The sequence below is a fragment of the Chiloscyllium punctatum genome, chromosome 17 (genome assembly GCF_047496795.1).
Source record: "Chiloscyllium punctatum isolate Juve2018m chromosome 17, sChiPun1.3, whole genome shotgun sequence".
In the NCBI taxonomy this organism is placed as follows: Eukaryota; Metazoa; Chordata; class Chondrichthyes; order Orectolobiformes; family Hemiscylliidae; genus Chiloscyllium; species Chiloscyllium punctatum.
This window is the reverse complement of record NC_092755.1, coordinates 51,191,250-51,207,151: the sequence shown is the minus strand read 5'-3', so window position 1 is coordinate 51,207,151 and position 15,902 is coordinate 51,191,250. Positions and strand designations below refer to the sequence as shown.

The window sequence follows — 15,902 nt, the reverse complement described above, 5'->3', positions numbered from 1 at the left end:
CTTTTTAGCAATATTTAAAAATGTTTAAGTAATCGATTGAAAGCAACTATTTTCTACATATCTTGTTGACCTCACAAAGTTAGTCCGTGATCAAGAGCTGAGCAAAGAAAGCATAGGTCAGAAGAATAGTATAAAACTTCAAAACTTCCCAATCATAACTGAAAGAGTCTCAATAAATATTAAAAATATATGAATGGTCATGTGCTATGACGAACAATGGTTACATATACATAATATAACAATACATATGACAAAAGCAGAAGTTGGTCATTCTGCCCTTCAAGCATGCTCCACCATTCAATGTGATCAAGGTTGATCTATTTGTGCACCTAATTCCATACTCCCATCAACCACAATGATTCCCTTGTCTAACAAAAATCCACCTTAGTCTTAAAAATATTAAATAACTCTGCCTCAGTCTTCATGTTTTTTGGGATCCTTAAGGGGGAGGGGGAGCAGCCCCAAGTCATGGTCTACATGGGCACAAATGAAATAAGCAGGAAAAGGAATGGGGATGTAAGGCAGAAACTCGGAGTTAGGGTGGAAGCTTAGAGCAAGAACAAGTAATTGTTATCTCTGGTTTGCTACCTGTGCCATGTCCTAGCGAGGTAAGGATTAGGGAGAGAGCGCAGTTGAACACGTGGCTACAAGGATGGTGCAGGACAGAAGGATTCAGATACTTGGAAAATTGGGGCTCATTCGGAGGTCGGTGGGACTTCCACAAACAGGATGGTCTACACCTGAACCAGAGGGGTATCAATATCCTGGGGTGGAAATTTGCTCATGCTCTTTGGGAGGGTTTAAACTAATTCAGCAGAGGGATGGGAACCTGAATTGTAGCTCCAGTGTACAGGAGGTTGAGTGTAGTGAGGTCACGAATAGGGTTTCAAAGTCGCAGGAGCATACCAGCAGGTAGGAAGGTGGTTTGAAGTGTATCTACATCGACGCCAGGAGCATCCGGAATAAGGTGAGAACTTGCACCATGGGTTGGTACCCGGAACTTTGGATGTTGTGGCCATCTTGGAGACATGGATAGAGCAGGGACAGGAATGGTTGTTGCAGGTTCTGGGGTTTAGATATTTCGGTAAGATCAGGAAAGGTGGTAAAAGGGGGGGGGGGCGGGGGGGGGGGGGAGGGGGCGGGAGGGAGGTGTGGCATTGTTGGTCAAGGACAGTACTACGGTGGCAGAAAGGATGTTTGATGAGGACTAGTCTCCTGAGGTAGTATGGGCTGAGGTTAGAAACAGGAAAGGAGAGCTCACCCTGCTGGGAGTTTTCTATAGGCCTCCAAAAAGTTCCAGAGATGTAGCAGAAAGGATTGCAGAGATGATTCAGAGATAGGAGCGAAAGTAACAGTAGTTATTATGGGGTCTTTAACTTTCCAAATATCAACTGGAAATGCTATAGTTCAAGTACTTTAGATGGGCCAGTTTTTGTCCAGCATGTGCAGGTATCAGAGAAATTATCCAATTGAACAGAGGCCACACAAGTGCGGATCAGGTGAAATTGACAAACTATTTATTACAAGAGCTGGAAGAGAAATTGACAAAGATGACACAGAACTGACAGTTCTCTTACTTGAGCAGTGGGCACCAGCAGTTTTTATAGGGGTACAGTAATGTGGTGTGAATAACAGAACAATCCAGAGTAAAACACAATCAATGGGAGGACGATCAGCTGTCTAGTAGCAGCAATCAGTCAGTGATTGAGTCAGGAGATTCCGATCCTCAGAGAGTAGGTGCTAATGTCACTCATCCTGGCATCAATGGGTTTCCATTGTGGTTAGTTTGCAAGCGAGGTACCTTGGTGCCCTTCAGTCTGAGCACCCTTTCTGGAGTTCTAGTATGTGTGAGGAACGAGGCTGCCCTTAAGGCTTCGGGAGTAGTTGTGCTTATTGAGGTCAAGGAAGTCTATTGTCAGGCTGTCTCGGGAAGTGTATTCCCCAGCCTGGAAGCGGCTTGAGTCATTTCCTGTTTGCTGGCTAGTGTCTTAGTTAGCCTGTTTGGTCAAGACTGAGGCACTCTGGATAATTTCTGTTGTGGCTTAGGCAGACATGGTTCCTTATGTTTTTTGTGGCCATGCTAAGAGTGGACAGGGTAGTGGATTTTCTCTTACAGCTGGAGGGTTTCCTGACAGTATGTTGGCCTGTCTACAAGAGGGGAGGCCACAGTGAATTTGGTACTGGGTAATGAACCAGACCAAGTGTTAGATTTGGGAGGTAGGTGAGCACTTTGATGATAGTGACCACAATTTGGTTAAGTTTACTTTAGCGATGGAAAGGGATAGTCATATACCGCAGGGCAAGAATAATAGCTGGGGGAAAGGCAATTATGATGCGATTAAGCGAGATTTAGGATGCATAGGATGGGGAAGGAAACTGCAGGGGATGGGCACAACTGAAATGTGGAGCTTGTTCAAGGAACAGCTACTGCGTGTCTTGATAAGTATGTACCTGTCAGGCAGGGAGAAAGTGGTTGAGCAAGGAAAACTTGGTTTACTAGGTAAAAACAATGACTGCAGATGCTGGAAACCAGATTCTGGATTAGTGGTGCTGGAAGAGCAGAGCAGTTCAGGCAGCATCCAAGTAGCTTCGAAATCGACGTTTCGGGCAAAAGCCCTTCATCAAGGGGCTTTTGCCCGAAACGTCGATTTCGAAGCTACTTGGATGCTGCCTGAACTGCTGTGCTCTTCCAGCACCACTAATCCAGAAACTTGGTTTACTAAAGACGCTGAATCTCTTGTCAAGAGGAAGGAGGAGGCTTATGTAAAGATGAGACATGAAGACTCAGGGTGCTTGAGAGTTACAAGTTAGCCAGGAAGGACCTAAAGGGAGAGCTAACAAGAGCCAGGAGGGGACATGAGAAATCTTTGGTAGGTAGGATCAAGGAAAACCCTAAAGTTTTCTATAGCTACGTCAGGAATAAAAGAATGACGAGTGTAAGCTTAGGGTCAGTCAAGGACAGCAGTGGGAAGTTGTGCATGGAGTCCAAAGAGATAGGAGAGGTGCTAAATGAATATTTTTCATCAGTATTCACAAAAGGAAAAAGATTATGTTGTCAAGGAGAATACTGAGATACAGGTTATTAGACTAGACAGGATTGAGGTGCACAAGGAGGTGGTGTTAGCAAATCTGGAAAGTGTGAACATAGCTAAGACCCCTGGCCAGATGGGATTTATTCTAAGATTCTCTGGGAAACTAGGGAGGAGATTGCAGAGCCTTTGGGCTTTGATCTTTATGTCATCATTATCTACAAGAATTGTGACAGAAGACTGGAGGATAGCAAATGTTGCCCTCTTGTTCAAGAAGGGGAGTAGAGACAACCTTGGTAATTATAGACCAGCAAGCCTTACACCTGCTGTGAGCAAAGTTTTGGAAAGAATTATAAGAGATAGGATTTCTAATAATCTAGAAAGGAATAATTTGATTCGGGATAGTCAACACAATTTTGTAAAGAGTAGGTCGTGACTCACAAACTTTAATGAGTTCTTTGAGAAGGTGACCAAACAGATGGATGAGGGTAAAGCAGTTGATGTGGTGTATATGGGATCTCAGTAAAGTGTTTGATAAGGTTCTCCATGGTCGGCTATTGCAGAAAATATGGAGGCATGGGATGGAGGGTGATTTAGTGGTTTGGATCAAAAATTTGCTAGAAGACAGAGACTGGTGGTTGATGGGAAATGTTTATCTTGGAGTTCAGTTACTAGTGGTGCACCGCAAGGATCGTATTTAGCCACCACTGTTCATCACTTTTATGACCTGGATGAGGGAGTAAAGGATAGGTCAGTAAATTTGCAGATGACACTAAAGTCGGTGCAGTTGTAGACAATGCATAAAGATGTTGCAAGTTACAGAGGGTCATAGATAAGTTGCGGAGCTGGGCTGAGAGGTGGAAAATGGAGTTTAATGCGGAAAAGTGTGAGGTCTTTCATTTTAGAAGGAGTAACAGGAATACAGAGTACTGGGCTAATGGTAAGATGGTTGGTCATGTGGATGAGCAGAGATCTCTGTGCCCACGTGCATAGATCCCTGAAAGTTGCCACTCAGCTTGATAGGGTTGTTAAGAAGACGTACAAGGTGTTAGCTTTTATTGGTAGAGGGATTGAGTTTCGGAACCATGAGGCCATGCTGCAGCTGTACAAAACTTTAGTGCAGCCACACTTGGAGTACTGCATACAGTTCTGGTCGCCGCATTATAGGAAGGATGTGGAAGCATTGGAAAGGGTGCAGAGGAGATTTACCAGGATGTTGCCTGGTATTGAGTGAAGGTCTCATCAGAAAAGGCAGACGGACTTGAGGCTGCTTTTGTTAGAGAGAACGTGGTTAAGAGGGGACTTATTAGAGGCATACAAGATGATCTGACGATTAGATAGGGTGAACAGTGAAAGCCTTTTTCCTCAGAGGGTGATGACTAGCACGAGGGGACATAACTTTAAATTGAGGGGTGATAGATAATAGGACAGATGTCAGAGATGAGTCCTTTACTCAGAGAGTACTAAGGGTGTGGAATACTCTGCCTGCAACAGTAGTGGACTCGCTAACATTAAGGGCATTTAAATGGTCACTGGATAAACATATGGATGATAAAGGAATAGTGTAGGATAGATCAGCTTTAGATTGTTACATCGACCTATGAAACCATCAAGGACCGAAGGGCCTGTACTGCACTGTAATGTTCTGTGTTTGATGTCTTTGGAGGAGAGATCCAAAGTCTGAATGCACAAAATTTCTCATCTGTTCTAAAAGGGTGACCCTAATTTTAAAACAGTGCCCTCTTCTTCTGGACTCACCCACAAAAATAAACATCATTTCAATGCCTACTTATCAAGACCAAAAGCTCAGCCTGTCCAACTTGCCCTCATAAGACAACCCGCTCATTCCACATATTGATCTAGCAAATCTGTAGTAGCTTCAAAGCACTGACATTCTTCTTCAAATAAGGAGACCAGAACTGCACTGTATAACTGAAGCAAAACACTTACTTTTATGCTTAATGCCTCTCGTAATAAATATCCACCTTCTTAATACCTTGCTACACCTGCATAGTAAGTTGGAGACAAACCAAAACCTGCAGATGTTGGAATCCAAGGTAGTTAAGCAGGACACTGGAAGAACACAGCAAGCCAGAGAACATGTGGAGGCAGAGAAGTCAATGTTTCAGGTGTAACCCTTCTTCAGGACTGGGGGTGGGTGTAAGGGGAGCTGCAGATAAGAAGGGGTGGGAAAAAAATGGTTGGCTGGGGAGAGGGGAGGGATGGGATGGTGGAGGAGGTAGGGATAGGTGAACACAGGGAAAAGGTGGGACTTAGTTGGTTGATGGGAGGAATGAATCCAGTTGGTAGCTGGAAAAAAAGGTTGATCAGAGGAATGGAAAGGAGGGGGATGGAGCTGGAAAGAAAGTCAGGGGATGGGAAAGGAGGTTATTTGAAATTGGAAATCTCAATATTGAGTCCTCTGGGTTGTAGGCCATCCAGGCAGAATATGAGGTGGTGGTGTTTCTCCAATTTGTGGTCTGATTCACTGTGGCAATGGAGGCAGCCAAGAATGGTTATGTCGGAAAGGGAGTGGAAAAGGGAAATAAAATGGGCGGTGACTGGGAGGTCAAGGTAGGCCCCGCAGGCCTGGTGGAGATGCTTGGCAAACTGTGCCTTGAGTTTACATTTTGCCTTACTGATGTAGAGAGACCGCAAACTCTCTAAGGCCAAACAGTCGTCCTCCGTGAAGGGCTCACGTTTGTGCCATCCTGCCCCGACCTCAACAAATTCCATGTCCACCAAGATGCAGAGTTCTTCTTCCGCTGCCTCGCATTTTCTTCTTCGACAAAGACTCCCAATCTCCCTCAGAGGACCCCTTTTCCCACCTCCAACCTTCCTCTCCCACTTGGATGCCTCCCAATTGCCTTACACCCACCCTAAATCTCTTCACTGCTAATCGGCTGCCTCAATTTCTCCACCTCCCTCTCGCACACCTCCTCCAAACGTGCAGCACTCTACGTTTAACCATCAAACTTGCTGACAAAAGGTGGGGCAGCGGGTAGTCCGGAGGACAGAACTCAGAGACCAAACATCAGCTTTCCGACACCATGTCCCTTGACCATGGCCACACTGTGACCCATCAGGCCAAAATCACTCGCACTGTGACCGCATTGCCTCTGGTGTGATCTACCTTCCACTGTCTCCAACCTTATAGTCCTCCAGCCCTGCCCTGCCTGGTTCTACCTGCTCTCTCAGATCAACAAGCCCGACGATCCCAGCTGACCCATTGTATCTGCATGCTCCTGACTCACCAAATGTAGTTCTTCCTATCTCAACTCCATCCTCTCCCCCTTAGTTCAGACACTTCCCACCTACATCCATGACACTAACCACGCCTTCACCTCTTCAGCGACTTCCAGTTCCCCAGCTGCTTCTTCTCCAACAGACCCATCCAGTCCCCCTTCACAGATAGCTCCTCTGCCTCACCGAACTAGTCCTCACCCTTAATTTTTCTTTAGCTCTTCCCATTTCCTCCAAATCCATGGCGTGGCCATGGGCACTCAAATGGGCCCTTGATACACCTTCCTCTTTGTCGGCTATGTCAAACAGTCCCTCTTCAGTCCCTACACAGGCACTGTGCCCCAACTCTTCTGCTATTACATTGATGACTGCATTGATGCAGCATCCTGCACCCAGGCTGAACTGGAGCAGTTTATTGACTTTGCCTACAATTTCCACCATGTGGAATTCACTTGATCTATCTTGGACACATCCCTCCCCTTTCTTGACCTCTCCATTTCCGATTCCAGTAACAGTCTCCAGACAGATGTGTACTATAACCCACAGACTCCTGTAACTACCTGGACTACACCTCCTCCCACCCAGTATCCGGCAAGAACTCCATCCCATCTTCTCAATTCTTCCACCTCCGCTGCACCTGCTGGGACAAGGAAATATTCCCACTCCCAAGCATCCCAGATATCCACCTATTTTGAACAATGCGCTTTTTCCCCCCCCATCTGTCATCAAGACACCCCTCCACCACACCACCTCCATTCCCCGCTCCACTACTCTAAACCTCACCTCACTCCAAACTCAATAAAGACAGGGTCCCTCTTAACCTCACCTACCACCCAATCAGTCTCCACATCCAACATATCATCATTAAACACTTCTGCCAAATCCAATTAGGCCCCACCAAGAACATCTTCCCCATCTCATCCCTCTCTGCCTTCAGCAATCCTTGGCTTGTGCCACTCTCCCCACCAAACCCCCAAAGGTACCTTCCCCTGCAACCAGAAAAAATGCAAAACGTGCTGACACATCACCTCCATCCAATCCTTCCAGGTGAGAGAGGTTTACCTGCCTCCTCTTCAATCTAGTTTATTCAATCCAGTGCTCCCAATGTGGTCTTCCCTACATCAGTGAGACCAATCGTAAACTCAGGGCACGTTTTGCCGAGCAACTCAGTCAGGCCTGTGGGGTCTACCTGACCTCCCAGTCATCTCCCATTTCAATTCCCCCTCCCACTCCCTTTCTGACATGACCATCCTTTGCCTCCTCTATTACCACAGCAAATCAGACCACAAATTGAAGGAACCTGGAGGAAGCCAAGATGTATCATCCACTAGGCACCCTGGCTGTAGATCGCTGCAAATGCTTCAGCTCTACCTTTTGTATTGATATATTGGGCTCTTCCAACACGAGGTGGATGAGGATATTTGTGGAGCTGTCTCCTCCAATGAGTTGTTTAATTGTCTACCACCATATCATTGTAGGATTGCTTAGCTGTGTCTATCACTTACTGCTTATGCTATTTGATACAGGACTATGCTAGAGTACAATTCTGCTGCAGTTGAAGCCCACAGTGCCTCACTGATGCCCAGTCTTGAATTACTAGATCTGTTCCAAGTCTGAACCATGTAGCAGTGATAGGTGGGGCTCATTTCCACAAAGAGTGTTCAATAGTCACTCTTATTGATATTGGTGTGGACAGATGTATCTGCAGCCTGTAGACTGGTAAGGATGAGATCAAGTATATTTACTGACCTCTTTTAACCTAATAGTTCCATTCTCTTAAGTTCAAAGGACAGCTAAATTTACAGCACAACAATAACTCAGTAATAAATGGGAGAAAGGAAACTGGATCGGTTTTCCCTTTGTTTTCATATCAAATGTACCCAATCAGGCAGCATTACGTTTAATTCAATAAAATAATCTGGAATTAAGAATCTACTGATGACCACCAAATCATTATTGACTGTCAGAAAAAAAAATCTGGTTCATTAATGTCCTTCAGGGAAGGAAATCTGCATTCCTGACCTGATCTGGTTTACATGAGAGAGTCCAGACCACAGGTAATATGATTAACTCTCAACTACCCTCTGAAATGGCCTAGCGTGCCACTCAGTTGTATGTACAGCTATGAAGTCCCAAAGAAATAAACCAAACCGACCACTGAAACTACAACAATCTAGCTTTCGTCAATTCACAATTTGTTCCTTTCAATGTATATAAATCCCCATATAATGCTCCCAAATCTTGAATCAATATTTGAACTTTGATTTATAGCTGCAAAGTTTGAGATTGGAATTCTAGAGTCTGGAGCCCATTGTGAAATTGTGAATTTTAGGATTATGAAAGGAGACATGTTAAGATCCCTGAGCATTCTAAATCTACTGGAGTTAACAAAACCAAGAGGCAAGGTCATGGAGAAATACAAAACCATGAATGAGAATTTTGTAATTGATATGTTGATAGGCTGCATTGATAGAAGTCAGCAAACCAATCTGAAACAAACAAAAGGATTGGGAACACTTAGCAGATCAGGTAGCAACTGTGGAGAGAAAAACCTAGAAAATCTGCAGGTTAAGTGAATTGGCCATGCTAAATTGCCCGCAGTGTTAGATGCAGGGTAAACGTAGGGGAATGGGTCTGGGTGGGTGTGCTTCGGCAGGTTGGTGTGGACTTGTTGGGCCGAAGGGCCTGTTGCCACACTAAGTAATCTAATATGTTTTAGTTCAAATATTTTTGCATTACGTTTAATCTGTTTAAGTGTCAGTATTCCAAAGTGTAAACTGCTTCTCTCGTCACAATTTAAAAAAAAATCTAAATCATCTCTCTGGATGAAAAAAGTGTAAGATAAGGTATCTATACACGCACACACACTATTTTTGGATGAGCTCAAGTTTACTGTGAAAAGTGGAAGATCAGAAATGTATTGGAATAGTCAGTTTTAGAGCAGCAAGACAACAAGTATATCAACAGTAGATATAATGTTAAAATCTGATACTAACCGACAAACTCCTGCACAAGCACCTTGTCAGAATAGAAAATTCCGAGAGAATTTCCCTAGGGTCAAATATGGTAATAGTAGACCTCCTGATTATTCACAGTATATTAACATTCTGTTGAGATCCAATGCCCAAAGCTTGATCCCGAACAACTACTTCCAAAGTCTTATAACACTTCAAAATGAACATGACTTGGAGATATGGAGGACAGCAGGAACTGGAAAGTTAGAGCTGATAGAAGTGGAGGTGGAAAAGCACAGCAGGTCAAGCAACAGAGGAGCGGGAGAATTGACATTTTAGGCAGAACCCTTCATCAGTCCCAATGAAGGGTCCAGCCCAAAATGTCTACTCTCCTGCTCCTCTGATGTGCTTTTACCAGCTCCAAAATTAACATGATCCTATGGTATGAAAATGCAGCAATTAAGCATCAAAAAAAGGTTAAGTAGCATTGGGATAACGTGCTGGAAATCAAGTTCCACTCCTGGAGTTGTCACAGAAGTTAAAGATTTTTAAACGTGTGCAGAATTCTGCAATTTGCCTTTCCTTTAAACCCAGGTTGAAGAAGTACAAATGAAAGGTTCTGTGATTGACAAGAATGACAATTATTACAAATAAATAGATATCAGCTAAAGATAAACAAACAATTATGAACTACTGACATATAACTTCACTAGTCAAAACTCTAACTACATTATAAACTCCCCCTACAGACAGAAAAGAAACAGGTATGATGGTTGAAAGGAAAAGCTGGGAAAGCAGTTGCATGATATCTGCTCACAAGGTTTGCAGAGATGGATTTAGGACAGCTGGATTGTCAGGATGTACTACTCCCGGATTCTCCCTCTCCAGATACTTCTACTTGCTTGCAGAAGTTAGTGTGGTTGGTTGCCACTTAGAAAGTCTCTGACTTATTGGTTAAGAGCCACAGCTTACAGCAACTAATGAGGAAAAGTAAACTGGCTATTTTCAGGCTTCACGTATTTTTTATTGCAGAGCAAAACACTGCTTCTTTCAGAAGTCCAATGGCTTTCAACATTCTTGTTAGTATCCCGAAGGTCCAGGATTGTTCTGCACATATCTCCAAACTAAATAGTTTCTTCTCCACTAATCACCATTGCTGTCTTAAAGGCGAAAGTGTGTAATGTCTGCTACCCCACTTTCATGTAAATCCCCAGGTTCAGTCAATTGGTCAATGGGCTGAGGAGTGATAGATGAAGTAAGTTGGTACTTGAACCTTCTGGTTCAGAGGCAAGGATGTCATCATTGCACCAAATATCTTTCATATCCTCATGCCCAATATGATGCTGATAGTAAAATGAGTGAATCAATGCTCATGAATCACTTTGAGGCTAGGAATTCTAAGTCATAACTGCGCGATCGACTCCATCGGAACTGTATCTGTGGTCATAGAATCAGAGCCCTTCAGTCCACTGTACTTTCAAAAATATACTACCTATACTAGGTCCAATTTTGCACACTAACCTTATAGCCTTGAATGTTATGATATTTCAGGTGCTCACCTAAGTACTTTTTAAAAAGGTTGAGGTTTTCCACATTAGCTACCTGCACAGATTGGACATCTGGAATGCACTATAATTTCTGGATGAAAAAGCTTTTCCTCAAATCCCTGCTAAACCTCCTTCCTTTTAGTGTAAAATTGTGCCCCCTTATTATTGACCCTATGACTAAGAGGAAGTTGCTTTCTATTCACCGTGTTTCTGGATTAGAGTGGTGCTGGAAAAGCACAGCAGTTCAGGCAGCATCCAAGGAGCAGGAAAATCGACATTTCGGGCAAAAGTCCTTCATCAGGAATACAGGCAGATAGCCTGAAGGGTGTAGTCCATGCTACTTTCTCCGCACTCCCACCCTCCTCTCACTTATCTCTCCACCCTTCAGGCTCTCTGCCTGTATTCCTGATGAAGGGCTTTTGCCCGAAACGTCGATTTTACTGCTCCTCAGATGCTGCCTGAATGGCTGTGTTTTTCCAGCACCACTCGAATCCAGAATCTGTTTTCCAGTATCTGCAGTCATTGTTTTTACCTTCTATTCACCATGTCCACGTCCCTCAAACTTCAACATCTTTATCAGGTCCCCACCAAAACAAACTCATCCAGTCTCTTTTCATAACTGAAATTCTCCATCACATCAACATACCGGTGATTCTCTTTTGCATTCCCTCCAATGCAATCACACCACACCTGTAGTGTGGTGACTAGCGTGTTCCAGCTGCATCCTGATCAAAGTTCTGTACAACACCACGTTGACCTCTCTGCTCTTATAATGTATGCCGTAACTGATAAGGCACGCAGCACACTTACCATTAACTACCTAACCTGCCACCTTCAGGAACTTGAGGACAACCAAGATTCCTCTGAACTTCCTTGTGACTTGCCGTTGCATTCAAATACTCCCTTGTCTTTTTCCTTCTGCCAAAGAGCATCGCCTCAAATTCATCATGCTTAAAATTTCCACTGATCCTCCCATCTGACCAACCTGTGTATCCTCCTGTAACCTAGCATCTTCCACCTCATTATCAACCACTCGGCCAATCGGTTTGCCATCTGCAAACTTGTATCTGCCCACATTCTCATCTACATCATTTGTGAATATCATAAACAAAAGGGACTCAGCACCAATCCCTGCTATACAGTGCTACACACCAGACTCCAGTCACACAAACAAACAAGTCATCTACCACCACCCTCTGTTCCTGTTGCTAAGCCAATTTTGGGTCCAACTTGTTAACTTTACCTGGATCCTATAAGTTTTTAATCTTATCAGCTTCCCATGTCAGGCTTTGCAGAAATCCAGTGAAGTACACAAACTGTCCTAACCTCATTTAAACACTTGGTCACCTCCTCAAAAATTCAATTAAATTTGTTAGGTATGACCTTCCCCTGACAAAACCATGCCAACTATCCCTGATCAAAATTTGACCCTCTAAATGGAGATTTTCTACTTCACTACTTTTTCCAATAGTTTTCCTGCCACAGATATTAGACTCACTGGTCCATATTTCCATGGTCCATCTCCACCACACTTCTTGCAAAGTACAATCCTCCAGTCCTCTGGCACCTTCCCTGTGGCCAGCGACTATTTGAAAATTTGGATCAGTGCTCCTCTAATTTCCTCCCTTGCCTGCCACAGCATACTGGAAAAACAATTCCTTTGGAACTGGGAATCTATCCACTTTTAAATCTGCATAAAACTTGTATCAATTTCTTATAATTATTCTGCTCAAGTACTTCACAGACCATATTTGTACTTGTTAATTAGTTAAGTTGGTTGGATAACTGGTTCGTGATGCAGAGTGATGCCAAGAGCACAGGTTCAATTCATACTGTGGTTACCGTGAAGGTCCCATCTTCAACTTTGCTCCTTGCCAGTGGTGTGGTGATCCAGAGATTAAATTCACAACCAACTGTTTCTGTAATGGGTGGCAGCCTTATGGTATCCTGGAACTATGGCAACTTTACCTTTATGTCAACTGTATTACATCATCGCTCGAATGCTCAAGTTGTAGTATTGGCCAAAACCTGTAGGTGTCACCCTTCAGTCGAGGATCTGTGCGCACACAATCTAGGTCAGTCAATTCTTCTACAAACAATGATCACAAAGCTAGTTGGAAGATATGACTATTTTTGACTCCTTCAAAAAGATATCAAAAATTGAAGATACTTTATCAGCCTGTCATTGTATACTGTTAACCACTTGAAAGGACTTTAAACCTCAGCATATAATTTGAAAACCAAAGCTATTTCTGTCAGTTTGGTTTGTACACATACATGTTTTGTCATTATTGAAGAGGCAGATGCGTCAAAAAAAAAAGTCATTTTTGACTGTTCAGAATTTGAATTAGGTACAAGATGTTCTCACTTGCAGCAGATAACTTTTACATTGCTCCTAACCATGTCAATTTGTTGAGCTGATGCATTACTGTATGAATGATGGAAGTGGCAATGTTTTCATTATCTTCCACAGCACACTTGACTTGGATCTTGAGGGCTTTAGAATTTTGATCTGCCATACTGGTTAACATTTGATCAGAACCTCATTATCTGGAGGTAGCTTCCTATGCATAGTATTTAACCAGTCAAAATTCTCCTTGCTTTCACACTTATTTCTTTGATGAAGCATTGACATTTTTCACACCATTGCTGCTGATTTCAGCTTTGAATACAGCACATCTACAGAGGTGTTTGTCAGGCATGGTCATGCAAGTAGTTTCTCTCTTTCACAAGTTTTTTCGGGTAAATTGTCATATCGATCTTCCTCCAATTCTCTTCTGCAGCAAGTTCTGTTTGAGATGAATATGACACCATGATGAAGGGTTAAAACATTCACAGTATATTTTTTGGCAGATAGATGTATTTGACATTCCCATCATGTTACCAAAGGTGTCTAGAGGTGGATGCACAGAACTACCATCATGCAGCAAGAAACTTTGGTAGTTTGTTCTATTTGAGACGCTTTTGACATTTGATATGAATTTATAGTGGAACCAGTTTTCTTAAAAAAAAAACTGACGTTGTCATTCCAGGCTTTGCCATTACTCGACTACAGTGCCATTAGCTTTAGGTGATTGAATTGGCAAAATTTTCTGACAATGAGCAGGTAGGCTAGATTTGTTGCAGAAAATAAGTACTATCAGCCTTGCATTTATGTTTTATTCCAGATGTTTGAACGGCTCCTTGTCAAATGAGTCTCTTCTCTGGTACAAAATTTATTATACAGGGCTATCTCAGTTTTAGACTGGTTCTTCAGTGCATCTTCTTTTGTGTAAAATCTAGTTTAACTCAAATTTAGTGGTGCATCTAGAATTATTACTTACTTCTTTTAACTGCAAAATACTCTACCAATTCTTGAATCTTGCTACCCCCTATCTTTGTTGCTTGCAAATTCAACTGGAGCAGGCCATTTCCATTAATCTTGGTGATAAAAATATTTCACCCAAACTTGAAAAATTAGACCAGATCTGGGTGGGCCTTTGGCCCCTTGCCGGGTGTTCTTGACATTTCAGACTTTTGTTCTTGCTTGGCCACCTTCAGCCATCTCTATCAAGGTTCTTCTCAAATTCTCTTCACTTTTAAGCCACCCACAAAGTATTCATTTGGCAGTCCCCATTCACTTCAGTCCTTGGTCTAACTATCAACACTTACATACTATTTCTGTTTCTCACACCTGGTCCTCCATTAAAAATACTGAAAATTCATATCTATTTGTTCAACTATTTACAAATGAACAACTGAATTGACATAATTCATATTAATTAGCAGGATTGCACTATGAAGGAAGGTTGGATAAACTAGGCCTATATTTTCTAGAGTTTCAAATGAATGAGAGGTGATCTCATTGAAACCTACAAAATATTTAAGGGATAGATAGGTAAGATGCAGACAAGATATTTCCCTGGTTAAAGAACCCAGAACCAGAGGGCAATAGTTAAAAATAAGGGGGAATGCCATGTACAATCAAGGTTAGGAGAATTGGTTTTACTCAGAGGGTGGCGAATCTTTGGAATTCTCTACCCCAGAGAACTGTAGTACCTCAGTCTTTGAATAAATTTAAAGTAGATATTGATAAATTTAGTTACCAATTGTGTAATGGGTTATTGGGATAGTACTGATAAAAGGCATGGAGGTGTTCCATCAGTCATCACTGTATGACAAGAACAGAGCAGGCTCAAAATGCTAAATGGCCTGTTGTGATCCCAACATTGATTCTTGTGGACCACCACTAGTCAGACTTCCATCCTGAAAAGCACACTTTTATCCCTGATATCTGCCTTCTGCCAGACAGCCAATCTTCTATCCATGCTATTACCTTGCCTCTAACACCATGTGCCCTTATCTTACTTAGCAGCCTCCCCATGGGCCCTTATTTTACTCAACAGTACCTTATCAAAGGCAATCTGCAAGTCCAGATAAATAACATCCATTGACTTTCTTTGGTCTAACCTACCCGTTACCTCCAAGAATTTTAATAGATTCGTCAGGCATGACCTCCCCTTGATGAAACCATGCTGACTTTGCCCTGTTTTATCATGCACTCCCAAGTATTCAGAAACTTCATCCTGCACAATGGATTCCAAAAGTTTACTAACGACTGAGGTCAGACTAATTGACCTATAACTTTACGTCTTTTCCCTTACTTCCTTCTTAAACAGGAGGGTTACATTAGCAATGTTTCAGTTCTCTGGGATCCTCCCCGACTCCAGTGACACCTGAAAGGTCATACTAAAGCCTCCACCACCTTTTCAGCTATCTCCTTCAGAAGTCTAGAGTGCAGCCCATCTGGTCCAAGTGATTTATCCATTTTCAGATCTTCCAGTTTTTCTAGTACCTTCTCCTTCTTGTTGGCCACTGTACTTATTGCTGCTCCCCCCATCTCTCTCAAATGTTTGGGATACTAGCCCTGTTTTCACAAGGTTGACACAAAGTACTTATTCTGTTCCCCATTACTACTCCTCCACTATCATTTTCTAGTGGCCCCAATGTCCACTTTTGCCTTTGATATCTCAAGAAACTCTTGAAATCTTTCCTCATAAAACTGGCAGGCTTATCCTCATATTTAGTCTTCTCCCTCCTTACTTCTTCCTTTGTTGTCCTCTTTTGGTCTTTGTAAGCTTCCCAATCCT

At 42.8% G+C, this 15,902-nt stretch overlaps 1 protein-coding gene across 1 annotated transcript in view; it reads right to left on the bottom strand.

The window, feature by feature from the left end:
• Nucleotides 1–15,902, bottom strand: part of ppm1f (protein phosphatase, Mg2+/Mn2+ dependent, 1F) — an 82,712-nt gene that overhangs the window by 21,878 nt on the left and 44,932 nt on the right. The gene's annotated exons all lie outside the window — the stretch shown is intronic.